Here is an 18,548-nt window from a genome sequence, read left to right as displayed (position 1 = left end):
AAACATACCGAATTGTTTTGAACTACTCAAAATTATGTTCAACACAAAGTACAATTTCGTTTTGTTCTTTTCATTTCCTCTTCTTCGTATTCAGACTTACTCCTAAACTACTAGGGCTTGCGTGATTTGGTTTATTTTAATTTTCTCTAATGAAGCAATCGCAGTTACAGTTTCGATAGATTTTTGTGTCTCAACTCCCTTCTCAGAATCTTTCCAGAGGCTGATTTTGGAATGTTGTCAATAAAAATCACTCTTTGCAATCTCTTGAATGGGGCAACCTGTGATAAGTATTGGGAAAATTATACATTTGCCAAAAATCAAATAAATAAGAAAATATACAGAATTAAATTAATTAATTACCTGCTCTGCTATAAATCTTTTAACCTGTTTTTGAGACAGTGAGCTGTTGGATGACCGGACAACATATGCAATAGGGACTTCAGCAGCTTCGGCGTCCTGGAATCTACGAAAGGGCAATTATTCGGAATTTGTAAGTAAAAAAAAAAAAAAATTGCTTATTTTTATAGATTACTTTCACAGTATAGTAAATTTTTAGGCTTAGCTAAAGCACGAGTCTGCCTACTTACGGGATAACAGCAGCATCTGTTATTTCAGAGTGAGTAAGAAGAAGCTCTTCAAGCTCTGCTGGTGCCACCTAACAAATTGTAATTATGAGTATCTCACAAAACATTTATAATTTCAATTCATAAATAAATTTTGTTCAACATTGTTATAGGAACGGGCTCATTGACAGGCTTTTTTATACATACACTAGGCGAACTTTCATTTGTAGTTAAAAAAAGGGTGAAACAGAAGGTTGCCAATCAAAAATGGCCAACACATCCCTTGTAAAGAACCTATGTCGTTTAGCCCATTTGACTAGTTTTATTCAATTTTGTTCTACTTTTCCCGCTTTAACTTAGTCCCGTTTGGCTTCCATTTTTTTCAAATTAAAAATGAGCATAATAATTTTTTTTGAAGAATAAGTAGTGTTGACACACTAAAAGTACAGTTCAAATCGAATAGTCCAAGGAATAAAACCCAATTAGGGAATCCCCAAATCAAATAGCCCAAAGAATGAAGTCCAACTGGGAAATTTAGGATAAAGGCCCAAATAAGATTACTAATGAATGCAGTGGAAGTCCACGAATATGGTAACATCATTGCCCAAACTTACAAGATGCCCAAGATCTGAGCAAATGAAGTGCCTTACAGTCGCCAGAGCTATGGCACTGTTCTCGCCCAAACCTTCAAATTGCCCGGGATCTTAGCAAACATTAGATATTATGATTATCCAGAAGTGCAGTTATTGAATCAGTTATCAAGTAACCTTATCACGTTCCATGATTCAAGGAGTTCAGTTGAACGACAAAGAGTAGTGGCAGTAGTTAGAGACGACAGTTCCACGACACGATAGCCACCATAAAGGAAGTGGGTAGTTATAAAACAATCAAACAGTTTCTAAACGGTTGATCACAAAGAAATCATCAAGAGAATATAAAAGGAAGAGAAGACATAGAACAAAGAACCTTGAATCAAACACTCTCAAATAGAGAATATGTAATTTTAATTTTTTAGTTTAGACTTAAACATTTCTTTTCAGTACTCATGTGCTTGCGCCCCTTGGATGCATTCTGTTTAGTTCCAATTGTAAAGTCATCGCCAATAAAACACCCCTTTTTGGGATTTTATTTTAAGAGGTTTGTTCCTTACATAATCGTCTGATCCCTTTTTAATTGTTAGCGACTACCCGCGCGAAATAATTTGGCACGCCCAATGGGACCTTGGTGTTTGGTGTTGAAAATACAAAGGGTGAAACAATATGCCTCAGAAATCTGATAAGGAAGCAAGTCAGGGAGAAGTCCAGTATGTGATCGAGCGATATGAGAAGTAGCATAGCTCTCCATGAACAGATGGACATAATCAGAGCAGTCATAGTCGTTACGAACCAATAACAGAGTTGAGTTCTCGAACTATGCGTGCATTACTTGGAGAACTCACACAGGATGTCGTTGAATAGGTAAATCTACGAAATATTCATAATATGGAAAGATTTACCCAGAATGGGAATGCACATTATGATAACATGGCCAAACAACTGAATACTTTGAATGAAATAATGAATAAGTTAGTAGGCCAAATTTGTCAGCCAGTTGTGCTTCTTGCAAATTACTTCCAAGCTAGGACAATTGTGGGACATAATCCCCCAATCCTAGGTCCAAATCAAGGGGTAGAACCACCTTTTAGTCTCTCTACTTCAAACCAAGGGGATGGTGTAATGCCAAATCAAAATAGTGGCAATGGTACATCTAACTTGGGGGGTAACCTAAATGTAAGAGACAATGTCCTAAATAATGGACAGAATGCCCCACGTGTTAATGATGGAATAAATATTCAGGCTAATGGTAACAATGACCCAAATCATAGCAACTTTGTTGCCAACCAAGGACCAAATATCAGGCCTCAAGCAAATCAACCAGTCAACCAACCTATAGGAATTCCATATGACCCCAATGTTATATTGAGGAATCAAATTATGGAAACAGTATAGGATCAGATGGCTTTTGGGGTACGTCCTGTCATTAGGCCGACTTACACAAAGTCATATCCTGATTGGGTAGACCAGGCTTATCCATGGCCTAGAGGGTCTAAAGTGCCAGAATTCTCACTATTTACCGGTTTAGGAGAGGTGTCTACTCTAGAACACATAGGGCGATTCACACTACAAAGTGGTGACGTAACTGATTACCATAAAATAAGGTTGTTCCCTAATTCATTAACAGGAGTAGCTTTTTCCTAGTTCATCAATTTGTAAGCGAACTCTATTCAAACATGGCAACAATTGGAGCAATTGTTCCACGCTCAGTTTTATAAGACCGAGTCCGAAATTACTTTGACCGATTTGACGAATCTACGTCAAATGCCAAACGAATGGGCAGAAGGTTTCCTTCAAAGGTTCAAGATAGCAAGAAGTAAATATTTTGTATCTTTGCCCGAAAAGAAGTTTGTCAAAATCGCTCAAGGTTGTCTAACCTTTAATTTGAAAAAGAAATTTCAAGACAAAGAATTTCCCGATCTTTCCAATTGAGCGCGAACGTGATTAGGTATGAACGATTAATAAGAGAAGAAGAGCAAATGAAAAATTCTAGTAAGGGGACTTATTATAGAGACCCAAATTTTGATATTCATACCATTAATGACGAGTATTACTATCAAACCGAAATGTGTTTGGCCGAATTAATCAAAGAAGACACGTATACTTGTCCTATAATGGCTAAACCTAGACCGTTGGGCAAAGATGAGCCTATAAAAGATGAAAACAAAAAGGCTAGAACGTTCTCGTTCGATGTAACCATAGCTGACCTTATATTTGATAAACTAGATAAGGATAAGCAGATAAAACTGAGCGATAAACATAAATTGCTAAGCCCTGAACAAGTTAAGGGTAAAAAATATTGTAAGTGGCATAATGCATGGTCACATTTGACTAATAACTGTTTTGTTTTTCGCCATGTGTTACAGGATGTCATTGAATCAGGAAGAATTACGTTCGAGGATAAGAGAAAGATGGCAGTGGATGAAAACCCTTTTCCACAGCCACTTGGGGTGAACATGGTGACGATTGGTTTCAAAAACAAGTTGCCAAAATTCAAGTTAGTTATAGATGACGGGAAAGAGGACCCTGGACCACATCATAGTGTCTTTGAACGTATCAAAGGGAAAGAGCCTGAAAAGGATGAAGATGTCTTGTGTGCAAGATGTAAAAAAGAAGTAAGTGGGAGTACAGAGAAACCAGGGATATGGTAGCATCACCGTCGCCCTAATTTTTTTCCCAAACGCTCAGCTGGTATAGGACGAGGTACATCATTCTATAGGGGACCGTCTTTTGAAAGGTAGTTCAGACTAGTGAATAATGGGAGAATATTCAGGCCGCAGCCTCGCCAACCAAATGTATGGCATTCGTTCCAATATAATGCAGGAAGAGCGATACCATTCAACGAGATGACTAGAACTCAACAAAGGCGTTTTCAACGGAACTATAGACGAATGATGAGGCAACAACAGGGAGTACCACGTTCTAAGGCGCCTAAGCTACTCGAGGTGGCCAATCAAAATATTCTCGAAGACAGTGAGGACACTGGTACAGGCGAATCGATGAAAGAATTGCCAGAAAGTTCTTCTGGGAGGTCGAAGTTTGAGAGAGACATAAGAGATGGAGAAGATCCAGATCAGTCCCTTACTATTCAGTTCGGTACATTACCTCATGTCATGGCTAATAACTATTTGCTAGCCAATGAGTTCAAGAATAAAGAGAAAGAAGTAGAAGAAGGGGAGGATAATGAAGAAGAAGCATGCGTGCTAGAATATGAAGAAGGTCAAACTTCTAGAGGGGCCTACGATGATGAAGGAGATGATGGTATGACGGATATTGAAGAGGAAATTGACTTGGAAGCAGAAAGAAGAAAAAGAGGAGTATCGTACAATACTCTGTTGAAGCAACTACATCGAGAGGGGGTTCGTGAAATGGACTTGTTAGGAAAACCGTCTGGGCGTTCTTTCGATTATTACGTGCTGTGCGGGACGCCCAAAAGGAAAAAGACAGTGCCTTGCTCTGAAAAGTATGGATCACCTCCAAAAATAATGCCCCCTCCCACAGGTTGGGTAACTGAAGAAGAAGCATTAGAAAACAATAAAAAGAAAATGCAGGAAATGGAAGCTCAGTACGACATGCTGCACGTTAACTTATCACAAAAGGATGACTTAACAGAGGACAAGCAGGAAGTAGAAATAGATGCTACCGAAAAGGTTATTTTTAAGCAGCCAGCCATGGAGTTAACTAAACACTTGAGGTCACTGTACGTTAAAACTCTAGTTAATGGCATACCTGTGACAAAAGTGCTTGTCGACAATGGAGCAGCTATAAACACCATTCCATCTAGGATGATGAGGAAATTTGCAAAGACAGAAAGCGATATGATCCCAACAGAAGTTGTCCTTACGAGTTTCAATGGAGGAGCAACTTCAGCTAAAGGGGTTATGCCATTGGACATAACTATAGGGACAACTACTAGGACCACAGTCTTCTTCGTAATAGATTGTCCTACTAGTTACAATGTGTTATTAGGAAGAGATTGGATACACGGAAGTCGCTGTATACCCTCATCGCTCCATCAATGTCTGATTTTTTGGAATGACAAAGGCGAAGCAGAAGTGATGCAGGTCGATCATAGACCTTTTGTTGCAGAAGCAAACTCAGTAGAAAGGTTCATGTATGAAAGAAATTATGGACCTGTCAGAGTAGTCCAAGATGGAGAAGAAACTCAAATTGTCACACAGACTGAAGAGCCGTTTTCAGTGGAAGCACTCACTGAAATGTTCAATCAGATGAGGCCAAACATAGTGGCACTAGAAGAGCCAGTAATTGGCAAAAGAGTAATCAAGGAGTTTTAAATGAGTTGTAAGTAACAAAGGCAAATGACCGATATTCAAGCCTTCAAAGTCAAATTAATGGTTTTCAATAAAGAATGCAAGGACAAGACGAAAGAAGAAGCAGTCTTGAAAGCATTGAGAGGCAAATTGGCAGTGTTCGAGTTGAAACAAAGTATTGGCCGAGAAGTCAACAAAGTGGATTGTTTAGAAGAAGAAGTGCCTACAAGGGAATTGGATGATGAAGTGATGAGGATTGCCAAGCCTGGATACGCTCAAGCACAAGACCCTCTGATTAAAGTGAATATTGGCAATGAAGGAGAAGATCGCCCAATATTCATCAGCCAAATGCTCGATCAAGAGGTTAGTGATAAATTAATCGCTTTATTAAAGGAATATAAAGATTGTTTTGTTTGGGAATATGAACATATGCCTGGTTTAGATAGAGATTTGGTGGAACATAGGTTGCCAACCAAGCTAAATTTTAAGTCTCATAAGCAACCTCCTAGGCGTTTTGCTCCTAATATACTTTCTGAGATTAAGAAAGAAATAGAGCGATTATTAAAAGCATGCTTTATTAGAACAGCCAGATATGTGAATTGGTTGTCCAATATCATGCCAGTGTTAAAAAAGAATGGTAAATTAAGGGTGTGCATAGACTTTAGGAATTTAAACATAGCCACACCCAAAGATGAATATCCAATACCCACAGTAGACTCTCTAGTAGACTCAACTGTCGGACACGTAATGTATTCCTTCATGGATGGGTATTCAGGATACAATCAAATTTATATAGCTGAGGAAGATATACACAAAACTGCCTTTAGATACCCTGGGTCTCTAGGATGTTTTAAATGGGTAGTTATGCCTTTCGGCCTGAAAAATGTAGGAGCAACTTATCAAATGGCGATGAACCTGATTTTTCATGATATGATAGGCAAGTTTGTTGAGGTGTATGTAGATGATATAGTGGTCAAATCCATTAAAGAAGAGGACCATTTTGAACAATTGAGATGTTCATTTGAGCGAATGAAACAATATAAACTAAAATTGAATCCCTTGAAATATGCATTTGATGTTAATGCAGGAAACTTTCTTGGTTTCTTAGTACACAAAAGGGGGATTGAACTTGATAAAAATAAAGCGAAGGCCATTTTAGAGGTCAAACCACCTAACAACAAAAAAGAATTGCAAAGGTTTCTAGGCCAAGTAAACTTTTTAAGACGCTTTATTTCTAACTGTGCAGGGCGAACTAAAGCTTTTTCGCAGCTTTTAAAGTTGAAAAATCAGGACGAATTTTTTTGGAAAGAAAAGCATCAAAAGGCTTTCGAAAGCCTAAAGACATATTTATCAAGTCCACCAGTGTTGGTGTCACCAATCCCAAGGACGGCCAATGAAAGTGTATGTATTGATTGAAAAAGAATCAATTGCTGGAATGGTCGTGCAAGAAGACCAATTTGGTGAAGAAAGGGCGATTTACTATTTGAGTAGACGGTTAACAAAATGTGAATGTAATTACTCTGCCATTGAAAAATTATGTCTTACATTGTATTTCACATGTACAAAATTAAGGGCTTATTTACGGCCCGTAACCGTTTATTTGATTTCCAAAGTAAATTTGGTTAAGTATATGTTTTCTCGCCCTATTTTATACCAAAGGGTAGGCCTTTGGACGTTAGTATTATCAGAATTCGAAATACAATACATACCCCAAAAGGCAATCAAAAATCAGGCTTTGGCTAACTTTCAGGCCGATCATCCATGCCTTGACATGCCTAAAAAAATTGAATTAGAAATCAATTCATTCGAATTAAAATCTTGGGTTTTCTATTTCGATGGGTCAAAAATCTCAAAAGGTGCAGGAATAGGAGTAGCATTGATAAATCATTTAGGAATTTGCTACAAGTTCGCATTCACCTTGGATAGGATGTGCACCAACAATCAAGCCAAATATGAAGCCTTAATCGTGAGTTTAGAATTAATAATAGATATGGAAGTAAAGAATGTGATCGTTAGAGGCAATTCTCAGTTGGTCATTCACCAATTGATTGGTGATTTTAAGTGCCAAAATGATTCCATTATAAGTCTATATGAAATCGCACAAGAGTTGTTGGAAGAATTCGACCAAATAGAGTTTCAATGCGTTAATAGGATATATAATGACGTGGCAAATGAGTTAGCCCAAATGGTCTCAGGGTACTCGAAAGTTTTAAATTGGAAGTCTACTATGAGTATGGAACAATATTGCCCGTAGTCCAAAAAAGGGCTAGAACGATTGAAATTCATTGCATACAAGATGGAGATGCAATAGATTGGAGGGCAGAGATTAAAAGGTTCCTTAAAGAACCTAATAAAGGAAATAGTAAAAAAATGAAGTTGTGTTTGCTAAACTATACACTGATAGATGAAGAGTTGTTTAAGAAACGCTCTGATGGTATATTGCTAAAATGTGTAAGTTTGCAAGAAGCCAGGACGATCACGGATGAAGTGCAAGAAGGGATATGTGAGGCTCATCAAGCTGGCCAAAGGATGAGATGGTTAATCATTACGAATGAATATTTTTTGCTCAAGATGGGAGAATCATGCGTTCAGTATGCAAAGAGTTGTCTAGCATGCCAAAAGTATGGTCCAATACAAAAGGCACCAGCACGAGAGATGGTACCTATTATCAAACCTTGGCCGTTTAAGGGTTGGGCGATAGACCTAATAGGGAAGATTTATCCCCCATCGTCCAAGCAGCATACCTTTGTTATAGTTGCAACTGATTATTTCACTAAGTGGGTAGAAGCGATACCTTTAAACGAGATCACCCAAAAGAATGTCATAGAATTTATCCGTGATCATATTATTTGTAGATTTGGAATTTCACAAACTTTGATGGTAGATCACAGAACTTCTTTAAATGGAGATCAAGTGAATAAATTCTTGAGCGAGTTTGGAGTTAAATTAGTAAACTCCACACCATATTATGCTCAATCCAACAGACAAGTAGAATCTTCTAATAAGGTTTTAAAAAATATCATAAGAAAAATGATAGATGAAAATGTCAGAAATTGGCACGAATGTCTAAACAAGGCCTTATGGGCTTATAGGACGTCGCCTCGGTCAAGTACCAAAATTACTCCTTTCCAACTTACTTATGGACAGGAGGTCGTTTTGCCTATGGAGATCAACGTGCAATCGATCAGAGTGCGTTTGCAACATAAGTTAAGTAATGATGAGTATACCAAATCACTAGTTCAAAACTTATTGGAGTTGGACGAATTAAAGTTGGACATTCTAGATAGATTTCAAATTCAAAAACGAAGGATGGCTAAGTTTTATAATAAAAAAGTTATAGCCAAGTCGTTCAGCCTGGGCAAATTGGTTTGGAAAACAATACTCCCTTTAGATAGCAAAGATCCAAAGTATGGCAAGTGGTCGCCCAATTGGAAAGGACCATACAAAGTAAATAGTGTGTTACCTAATGGAGCCTATCATTTGAAAGATTTAGATGGCACCAAGCACATGAGGTTCATTAATGGCAAATATTTAAAAAAATATGTTCCTTCCTTATGGGAAAGTGAACAAATAAAAGTGTAATCAAATCGCGTTGAACGATCGTAGATAAAAAAAGGCCAGAGCGAAATACGTTCAAATAAATTCCTTTATTATCAAACGTTCATTACAAAGTTGCAAGATACAAAATACTAAATGCTCTATAAGCTACAATTAAGAGCGAACTAATCTCCCCCGGTCGATCGCCAAGTAAGAGGGCGAACTGGCCTTGATTGCCATCCTGATCACACTGCTGCAAAGGCAAGCAAAGAAGCTGAGAAGCACTCTCAGCAAGCAGAAGGGAAGAGAAGCACCCTCACCTCGCCTACCTAAATACATCGCTGCAATAACGGGCAAGGAGACTAAGAAGCACTCTCAGCAAGCAAGGTGGCTTGACAGGCATCCTAAAAAATTGTCTTCCATCATTGAACTCCTTGTAAAGAACATGGAGACGATGGGAAGAACTTTGCTGGCCAAAGAATATTTTCTATATCTCCTATACCAAAGATGACATCAAAACAGGTGGCAAAATGGGCGGATCAAATGATCCATTTCTATGGAAGACGAAAATTTTAGATCGATCGTTGAGATGCCAAACGATGGCAGCAAATTAGTTTTGAAGAAAAGAATGGAAATGAAAATGAAAAGTGCGACATATACGTGCATTTATGGGGGCGTGAAGGTGAAGAGACAGAATATGAACAGTCACATTCGTGCCTAGTGATTGGAGTCAAACGTCCCAAAGTCTTGGAAAAAGAGATAGAAATACCAAAAGAGAATGTACATGAATCTTATCGTAAAGCAGTTAAATGTTTGGGAGGTTGACGATTAAGGACAAACGTCAATAAATACACAAGAAGACAAATTAGTTGTTCGTTAATTACAATGGCTGCTGTTACATCCAAAATTGGCAATAGCTATCAGTACGAGGTTACAAGAGGAAAGTTAATACGAAATTACAAAAAGAAAAGTTAAGGCATTAGATGTCTTAATTACAATTCGCCCCAGACCGAACGAATTCTTTCCCTAAGTCTTCCCCAATCCTCGCTCTGCTGAGAAGAAGTGACATTCAATTCAGCTACAAAATCATCATCAACCTCCAGTTTCTTGTATTGCTCGACCAAAGACTTGGTTCCCTCAATTCCTTGGGAAGCATTACGCTTTCTAGCAGCTATTCTCGCCTTGCAGTCATCCATCCTTTCTTGAAGCTCCTTCATCTGTGTAGCCAAACTGGTCATCAAAGAGTCTTTAATCATAACTTCGGAAGAGATTTCTTTTAATTCGTCCTCAGCTTTGTTGATCTCCCGAAGCAAAGACTCTCTCTCAGATGCAGCGTGAAGATATTGAGTACTCTTGGCCTTCAGTTCAATATTTTTGGCCAGCAAAGAGAGGATGTCAGAGTGGACAACTTTCAACGTCGCTTTAAAATCAGCAGAAATGTTGAGCGACGGAAGTGTCAGTGCTTTCGCCAACTTCGCACACAAATGCTCGAGTTTATCCTTATGTTTGGCAGCACTAGCCTGACCGATGTCCATGTCCATAAAGGATACATACTCAAATATCGACTGTTTGAGGAACTTCATATCTTCCTCTGAAGAAGCAGAAGGACGACCGGTTGAAGCAGGGCGAGACGTCTTGACTTGCCCCCAGGAAGCGAACAAGTCCTGAATAGAACGCACAATCTCATCAGCATCCTGTAAAGAAAAATGCCATTATTGAAGGTTTTCACTACAATAAACAAAGTGAAAATAAAAGTGATGTAAAAGGTTACCTCATCAACAATCTTGGGAGGTGGCATATCACTAGTTGGCTCTATCACCTGTGGCCTCACCACTTGTAGAGACTTCCCCTTGTCTGGGCAAGAAGATTCTGCCACAACGGGCAGACCAATGGGAGCCTCTGCATGATTAAAGAAGCAGCAAATCAGAAATCAATAGCACAAACAAAGGTAAAACATCAAAAAATGTATTACCTTCTGGTTCGATGTTCGGGAGGTCGACGCCCTGGGAAGGAGGTGGCTCATCCATTAGTTGTGATGAAGGTTCCGGGACTGAAGGTTTCTCTTTAAGCGTAGTCCCTTCATCAGCTGGTTTGGACGAAACAGCTCCAGCAGAGGATGATGGAACAGGAGCTGCCAACACCAAAGCCTTCAAATGAGAGGCTGAACTTTTCTGAGAAATTCAGAAAAAACTATTAGCACATAGAAACGTTTGCTTATGAGTAAACAGAATTCAATTCAATTACCTTTCGCCTGACGATGAGAAGAGTGTTATCATCATCATCATCCTCCAAAATGGGAGATGCTGAAGCTGGCCGTTTGCGGATTGGGGCGCTCTTAGCTGCAGTAGGTTTGGCAGGCAAAGAAGTAGAGGGAGGAACAGATTGTTTAGCATGAGCAGGGGAGGAAGGACTCCTAATGGACACAGGGGTGACCAAAATAGGAGAAGTGGAAAGAATGTTTGGCTGATCCAGTGAATGGAAAGCACGATTGGCATCAGTTGCAAACAATCTGGGCTTCACTAATGGCTAGAGTTGTTCAAAAAGGGGGTGAACGGCACGACTAGGATTGAAGGGGGCTAATGAAAAGTTACTCGTCAAAAGCATATTGCGAGCATCTATAGCTTGTGCCTCTGCCCTATTAATGTGTGAAAGTGGTCTATTAAATTTTTGAATAACAAGGGGGAACATGCCAAGTTTGGCCAAAGTCAAGTTGGCGAGCAAAAAATTGGGGAGCATATATTTCAACCCCAACTTTGGCATTGGTTCCAGTTAAAATATCATGGAACAACTCCCTCCAATCAAAAACTGAATTCAAACGAGCAGAGAGGCGCTCGCACTGTTCAAGGTGGATGGAGGTTGCACATAATCTGGAGTTAAATGAGCAGAAAAGGGAAAGAAGGAAGGAATTGAATTTAAAGTATAAAAGAATGAAAAAATGTTCATTCTCGATATATTTACAGGACTCAATGGGTCAATGGCTAGCCCATAACAGCTAGCAGAACGAAGGGACATGGATAGAGCACCAAGTGATGGAAAATAGGTTTTCAACCACAATTGAGTGAACCAAAGAGGCCCATTGCCGGTGGGAGATGCACCATTCTTCAATTAAAATTGAAGAGAAGCCATGCCTCTATAGAGGGCAGCCAAAAAGAAGGAGCACAAATTCAAAGGCCTACCACGCGCCAATTCGTGCACTATAGGTAAATAGCTCATAGAAGGCTTCAAACTGGGCACACACAGAATATATTTACAAAGCCAAATCTGAAGAAAGGTCACATGCTCAGCGTGGGAAGGCTCAGCATTTGAGTGATTATAATAGCTTTGCAGGCTTGAATAGGACTTAGTGAGTTTTTTTGTCAAATTTTGGGGCAACGCCGGAAATCAAAATATCAAGAAAATTGGTGTCGCCCAAAGGTGGAAGATTTATCAGGGCCCCAACATCCCTTAAAGTAATTGACATGGGACCGAGATGAAAAACAAAAGTATTATATTCAGAAGACCAAAAACTTAAAGAAATAGGGGAAAAGTGCTGGGTCAAAAATTGGGGGTTGAAGAGAGATTTCTAATAAATCAAAAATCCTAGCATGATCAAAAATCGCCTTGATAGGACCATGGCCCACAAGGCGAGCATGCCATCTATAGAAAACAACATCAGATTTAGGCCAAGTGCGAATACCTTTTTCGCAAATCGGCCTCAGAGGCAAAGAGTTCAGGAATGGAGGGCCTTGAGTACAAGGGAACAGCTGGCCTACCGCCACTTGTTCGACGGCTTCGGCGTTGTTGAATGAAGGTCCCAAATAGAACTCATTAAGTTCTGCATTGGCTAATGCAAGGAAGTTCGGGTTTACATATGGTCGAGTGAGGATTTTCTGGAAATCTTCAAAGCTAAAAGAGTCGTCAGATTGAGTTTGTGGAGTAGCCATTACGGACGAAATACAGTTTTGTTAGAGTTTGCTTAAGAAACGTAGCAGAGAAGCAAGAAGATGAACAATGGTATTGCGAGAAAGAAGCGCGAAATAATGAGGCATGATTTAGTGGTACAACGAAATGGCGTGTCCTTGGGGTTTATAAGGGTTTGTAGCGTCGCACTTTTTCAGACTATGGAAGGAAATAATGATTGAAATTCTTGGGAATTTCAAATGTTGTTGGGAAACACAAAGTAAATATGGCAAAGATTAATAGTTAGTATTAATTCTGCCATATTGGGGGGTAATTGTTGACACACTAAAAGTGCAGCCCAAATCGAATAGCCTAAGGAATGAAATCCAATTAGGGAATCCTCAAATCAAATAGTCCAAAGAATGAAGCCCAACTGGAAAATTCAGGATAAAGGCCCAAATAGGGTTACTAATGAATGCAGTGGAAGCCCACGAATACGGTAACATCATCGCCCAAGCTTGCAAGACGCCCAAAATCTGAGCGAATGAAGTGCCTTACAGTCGCCCAGAGCTATGACCCTGTTCTCGCCCAAACCTTCGAATTGCCCAGGATCTTAGCAAACATAAGATCTTATGGTTATCCAGAAGTGCAGTTATTGAAGCAGTTATCAAGTAACCTTATCACGTTCCATGATTCAAGGAGTTCAGTTGAAAATGGTTGAACGACAAAGAGTAGTGACAGTAGTTAGAGACGGCAGTTCCACGACACCATAGCCACCATAAAGGAAGTGGGTAGTTATAAAACAATCAAGCAGTTTCTAAGCGGTTGATCACAAAGAAATCATCAAGGGAATATAAAAGGAAGAGAAGACATAGAGCAAAGAACCTCGAATCAAACACTCTCAAACAGAGAATATGTAATTTCAATTTCTTAGCGACTACCCGCGTGAAACAAGTAGTTTAAAAAGAGAAAAAAAAATTCGATTTATGTGTAATATTATTTCATGGAAAATTGTGTGATTGAAAATATGAGAAAAAACGAAATTTAATTTAATAGGGGTCAAATGAGGACTTATTCTAGCATGATTATTGCTCTTGTACCACAGTTCGACCTAAGACGAGGTGGGTGAGGTGGTCGCCTCAGGCCTGAACTCTATGGGATCCAGAAATCCCTTTTATCTTTTTTCTTTTAAATAAAATAAGGTTAAGCCATTTTACCTAAAAATGTTGCTAGATTCCATGGCAGATGATTTGTTGGCAGGGTCTGATTCGATGTAGAAGTTGACAAAAGTTTCTGACAATGTAGCACGGTTTTTTCCCCCATGTTACACAAATTGGTCATGGGAACCCAAATTAAACCCACTTAATTCACTCGACCAGTAGTCCAATTGATCCGCCTAAATTTCACGTAGTTCAATCGATATGCATCTGCCATCCCTCTCTCTAATTTTCCAAGCCTTCCCACAAACCCTCCTTAAAAATCTAAATTTTCAATTGTTTGGGATGAAAGAAAGTACAAAGACAATATTTCGAGGGGGAGAAGAAGAAGGGAGAGGGTTTTGCAGTTTTAGTTGCAGATTTTCGTGCCTTGCTGCTGGGGTTTGGGATTTGGTACTTTAGGTACAACAATTTATTGAGCTCATTTCTAGAATTTGTGTTACCAAATTTTGTCTAGAAATTTGTTTTATTTAGTTTGTCATGTAATGTGTGACAAAATTTAAATTTAAATTTAAAGTCTATATCATATTACCTGATAGCATTTACACTTGATAAGCTCTTTCAATCGATCGACAACATATAGTCGCCCCTCGTCATCAAAATAGCCAAGATCTCCAGTATGTAACCAACCTTGTTCATCAATAGTTTCCGTTGTGGCCTTCGGATTTTTGAGATAACCTATAAAACAATAAACATGACAAATGATATGTATACATACTTAAATCAGTCGTAGTTAAAGCACAATGTGAAATTTACCTTGCATCATATTTTGGCCACGGACCCAAATTTCCCCTTTGTGGAAAGTGGGAGAGATTTCATGGAATTTATACCTATTATTTGAGATCAACTCCAGGAACAAGCACCCCGGTAACCAGAATGGCAAGAACCAATCTTTGTGTTCTCTATTGAAATTATCCCACAAGTTTCTGTCATGCCGTAGCCCTGCCACGCGCAGCGCCCGGACCACATTAGTTTTAGGTTCCATAATAGAGAATTCAATGTTTTCAAGATTATTAACACGTGCAGAACCAACTTGTTGGCAAAAGTTGTTTCCAAGTGAAAACGTTTTAACTTCAAAAATGGAGTTTTAAGATGTTCTGCTGTACGACTACTTCAAATCAATTAGTTCGTGAAAAGTTTGGCCTTGTGGCATAAGTACATTAGGGAACTTCTTACAAACTATCTTGCGTAAGAGGATATACACTCCACTCCTTTGTGATGAAGAGAATTCAAGCTGCCACGACCTTGGGTATCCAGGCTTAAGGCAATGGGGAGACAAGTTTGAAAGCCGTACTTGCTCCTTTTCTTTTTGACTTGGTGCTTTCAATCATGTCAAAATGCATTTTTTTTCCGCTGATTTGATTGGTGGATTGGTCTGGCTCTTGCTTTAATTTCTGTCTTGCGCACACCTTTGTTTGCTTAAAGGGAGAGCGTATAGCTAGCATAGGGATGGCTTTGGTTGGTTCCAAGAACTCCATCCATAAGATGACTTTGGTGAACTTATTTCTACTACTACTTCTAGTACTAGTCATATATATGTTACTCTTTTCATTCTTAAAATAAAAATACTGCTTTTTTAGCATCATAAACTGGTGAAAATGAATTTAAACTTTTTACCGAAGCTTTTTTCACTTCGCATCAAAATATGTCCAAATCAAAAAATTCATTTTGGTAACGTGGACTAGACTGTGCTAAACAGTAGGTAGAAAGAAAAATAAGCTAAAATTTTCTACTAATCTTCTACTAACCTGATAAATTACAGCTTCTGAAAATTTTTTGTCACAATCTTCCATCACTTCCTTTCCCAGTGGTGCAGCCCCCGATCCAATCTCCTTTAAGGACGAAACATCATATTTCTTCACCACCTCTGGCCGCTTTGCCAATTCTATAACTACTGGTGGCGCCACAAACATATGTGCAACCTTGTACTTTTCAATAGCCATTAACATCTTCTCCATCTCATATTTTGCCATCACCACCACTGCGTTCCCTCGCTGCAGCTGCGCATATAATACTACGGCCAAACAAAAAATATGATACAAAGGAAGAAAACACAAGAACACGTTCTTTGGATCGCAATAAACCTCTTGATCCGATGTTACCATTAGAGATGTGGCAATGAAATTCCTGTGTGTTATGACCACTCCTTTGCTAGTTCCAGTAGTCCCAGATGAATACAATAGGGCTGCAACATCAGTTTGTAAAACTGATGGAAATGGTAGCAATTCAGATGAATTCAATGATTCAATCAAATCTGAGAGATACCATATTTGAATGTTTGGATTGGCTGTAATATGAACTGAAGTTTTGGGACTTAGAATAATACAAGGTAGATTCAAATGCATGATTTTATGATAGAGTTCATGAGTTGTGATGATAAGTTTTGGGTTTGAGTCCTCGGCCTGTTTTGTGACCTCGCCCGTAGTATACTGTGGGTTGGCAGTGGTGGCAATAGCACCAATGCCCACCACGGCTAGGAAAGATATAGGGAAAAGGATTGAATTCTGGGAGAAGATGAAAACTACGTAGTTTTTGGAGATTTTAAGATTGAGAAGTGCAGTAGAGAGCTTAGAAACTTGTTTTTTGAGGTTTGAAAATGTTAAGATTTGGCCAGTTTCGGAATCAATAAGTGCAGTAGTTTGAGCAATGGACGAAAAATTTCTAAAGAGGAATGGAACCATAGAGATTTCTGGGTCTTGTGGTAAAGAGATTGGTGGTCTTGGGGATGTGTAGATTCCATCTTTGCTGTAGAGAGGAGTTGACATTGAAATTCGAGCAAGATTCTTGGTTTATGGGATTTTTGCAGATGGATATGAGGAAGATGATGTTCCATGAGTTTGTTTTATGTAAAAGGGCGAAGAACACAATGTTAAACGAAGTATAATTTATTAGACACTCGAAAACTTTAGACTTGGACAAATATTCATGTCTCAAGTGTCGAGGAATATTAAAACATAAGAACATTAAAAAGTTTGAAAGCTAGGCAAAAAACGTTGTCAAGCTAGCAAGAATCTGGTTGACGGTCTCACGACTCCATAACCTAACTCAAGTCATCAAGTTAGTTTTAGATTATGCACTTATCCGTGTTTCTATTTTTATATATTTATTGCTAAATTGGAGGCAATTGATGTGAAAAAGAGCTTTTTGGAGTTTATTGAAATTGATTCGGAGCAATAGCAGATTAATTAGATGGCACTTGAGTGATTATAAGTAAAAAGAGAGCTATCAGAAGAAAATTATATGTTTCGAGGGGTAAAATTTAACTTTTGAAAAGCTTGGGGAATAAATTAAAAACTTATGTAACTTCAGGTGGACCAATTCCGAATGATTATTAAGTTTTAGGGACCAATATTGAAGATGTTGGAAGTTTAGGCATAGAAATTGAAGTGTAGGATGAGAATTGGATGAATAGTGGAATTTGGGTACTAAAGTGTAAAGTTTGAAAATTAAAGAGCTGAACTGAGAATATAATGACGGGCTGAACATTCTATTGGATTTAGGAACCAAAACACACAGAACTAAAGTTTAGTTACCGGTGCAATCACACCAAAAAATGGAGGGGCAAAACGTAAGTTGGTTAATGAAATATACGAAGATATCAATTTAATTGTATTGAGAGAGATTAAAAATTACACTTATTCATGACAATTGTTTAGAATAGCTCCAACAATTGCTCATTGACATAGTGGTTCATGTCCTATTGCTATTTGTTTTTTGTTTTCAATTTAAAGACTTGATTTCTATAATTTGAATCTTTGTCAAAGTGTTTTAAGTTTTCACTCGTTGAATTCATTTGGAAAAAGTTGATGATCGGTGACTATGAATTTGAAACTTATATAATTAATATGTTTTCTATAAAAGAGTTTGTAAGATTAAAGGCATTAGTTATCGTTCAAAGTCGGATGGTATATTGCAAAACTTTCTAGCCATGTGCATTGAAAATGATGTACTCATATACTACACAAAATCATTGTCATGAATGCGCTAGGACTTGCTTTACTAGCGAAATATCACTCATTTGTTATAAATGAATGGAGATGGCAACTCGAATCATGAAACTCGAGCTCTGCAATGACCATCTTGACGGAATTGCCCGAGTCATTGTTGCTGCCTCATTTCTTTCACCTCCGTCAACCCCATTTTTCCAATCTCGTCAACTTCATTTCTTACTAACAAGAATCTTTGAAAAAACTGAGAAGAAATGAATAATGATAGATAAATTCTCTTCAAAATTAAAAGTAACGACATTGGTAGAGATGGCAATAGCGTGGGTCAGGGTCGAGGAACCTTCCCCGTGCCACGCCTCGTACCTACCATGCTATCCGTTTAAAGTGGGAAGTGTGGGGCCTTTCCCCGTTTACTACTAGTTTATTTATTTATTTTGACAATTCATTTTATTGTCCACATTCATAAAAGTCGGATAATAATATATTTTTTAATTAATTTTTTTTAGAAGTTAAATTATTCAAAAAAGTTTGGTAAGCTAAG

General features: G+C 38.4%; 1 pseudogene; it reads right to left on the bottom strand.

Annotated features, from left to right (window-relative positions):
• LOC111396064 lies at nucleotides 1–16,885 on the bottom strand (annotated as a pseudogene).
• Nucleotides 16,886–18,548: the final 1,663 nt, after the last annotated feature.

Source organism: Olea europaea, chromosome 6, assembly GCF_002742605.1.
Source record: "Olea europaea var. sylvestris chromosome 6, O_europaea_v1, whole genome shotgun sequence".
Classification (NCBI taxonomy): Eukaryota; Viridiplantae; Streptophyta; class Magnoliopsida; order Lamiales; family Oleaceae; genus Olea; species Olea europaea.
Note: the sequence above shows the minus strand (reverse complement) of the source record. Positions and strands in the feature narration are given on the sequence as shown.